The following is a 1,706-nucleotide window of genomic DNA, read 5'->3' as shown; positions in this document are numbered from 1 at the left end:
ACTGAGCAGGAGTTCATGAAAGTGGCCCTGGAAGGGTCTAGAGAATGAGCCATTCCTATTCAAACACCACCACATCTTAAATTCTTAAGATGCAGCTTTTGGGAACTGGCAGTTAGTAGAAGTGTTCTTTTCAGAGTGTTGGGAACTTGGGGTGCAGACAGCTGGAGTCTGGTAAGAACTCTGCAGGACTGGGTCTGTGTGTACCCACACATACAGGCCCCCAAATCAGCCTTGATAACCAACCTCTTGTTTAAGAAGCTTGGGTTCCATCAACAATGTGTCCTCTCTCCTTTTCCTCTGCCATTTGTTCATTTTCATTGGCAACCTACAAAGGCTGAGCTGTTTGTTTTTACTGCTCTTATTGTCTACTCTTTGGGTCATCCTTTAGGGCCAACATTGCAAATAAAGAGGCTTAGACGGATACCTCTACATGGCCAGAGCTGTAAACCGTCAGCCACTGCTCCATAGACCTTACAGAGATAAATCTATTCTGTCTTCAATTAGCTGAGCTCACACATTTACAAATTGCTGCTAGAAGAAGCTTCTATTCTCACAGTGACCACACAGCCCATTTCATTTTGCTACACAGTAATTTAATCTTTAGAAATAATCAGTTGTTGTTATAGCTGAATATAAACTAAAAGTATCATTTGCCATTTTCCACAGACTTGTCATATAGAGAGCAATAAAACCATTCGACCATTTATGCATCTTACAAATTCATTCTCTTCCATAATGTCTCACAATCAGAGCGTATTTTCAGGTCCCATGCAGGTCAGAAGTGGAGGTCTGGAAATCATTTCTTCTGCTTATAATTTATAAATGTTGCCGAAGTGCCACTTTCAAAGAGAAATACAGAAGAGTAAAAATCTAGTTAGAACATTTCTGAAATTGTCTTTATGAAAATCCCTATGCCCCTGAAAAATCTACAATAATTTTCTCTAATGAAACAGCATCATCAAGAGAAACACTGTAGAGCCTTCCAATGGGCTGTTGTGACCAAGACTCAAAGTTCTTGATCAGGCTTACCTGCAGGCCTCATCACCAATCATCAGGCCCATCTGAAAGCTTCCGAGTCTGTGGATCTGGATCAGGACCAAGTGTTTGAATTTCTCTTGTGTTCTAGAAGCTCATCCTGCAGGTTTTCTGAGCGCTGGAAACCACCATGTTAGGCCTTTTGGTTTTGCCCTTCCTCCTTCTAGCTCCAAATCACTTCTTACGTCTAGGCCACACATTTTCTGCCCGTGAGCTACCCCTCATTCCTGGCTACCTTTCTATTGTTAGCTTTCTAGTGCTGTAACAAAATACCTGGGAACATTTATGGAAAGGAGGAAATGTTCGTTTCAGTCAGCTCACAATTTCAGTTTCTGGTCGTCTGTCCTGTTGCCTTTGGGCCTGAGATAGTGGAGTAGGTTATGGTGAATGTCTGTGGGGAGATGCTTGCCTTGTGGTGGCTTATATGCCATATAAAGAGACAGGGACTAAAAACATGATACCAATGACCTAACTTCCTTCTATGAGGTCTCATTTCCTGGAAGTCCCACCGCTTCCTGACATCTCCACGGCCTGGTACCCAAGCCTTTTCAGTAGAGGCCTTTAGGCACATTTAAGCTCTAAAACATAACAACAACACCCCCCCATCATAATCTGCACCCAAATCCTACTCAGTCTTCCAGTCTGCTTACAGAGTCGTGTCCGCTGGAAAC

At 42.8% G+C, this 1,706-nt stretch overlaps 1 long non-coding RNA gene across 1 annotated transcript; it reads right to left on the bottom strand.

Annotated features, from left to right (window-relative positions):
* Positions 1-765: 765 nt before the first annotated feature.
* LOC132656066 (uncharacterized) lies at positions 766-1,395 on the bottom strand. Its single transcript, XR_009594014.1, has 3 exons — positions 1,309-1,395; positions 1,030-1,085; positions 766-839 (listed from the first exon to the last, which is right to left on the bottom strand). It is a non-coding gene; the product is annotated as an uncharacterized LOC132656066 (long non-coding RNA).
* Positions 1,396-1,706: the final 311 nt, after the last annotated feature.

This window comes from Meriones unguiculatus, chromosome 8 (genome assembly GCF_030254825.1).
Source record: "Meriones unguiculatus strain TT.TT164.6M chromosome 8, Bangor_MerUng_6.1, whole genome shotgun sequence".
Classification (NCBI taxonomy): domain Eukaryota; kingdom Metazoa; phylum Chordata; class Mammalia; order Rodentia; family Muridae; genus Meriones; species Meriones unguiculatus.
Note: the sequence above shows the minus strand (reverse complement) of the source record. Positions and strands in the feature narration are given on the sequence as shown.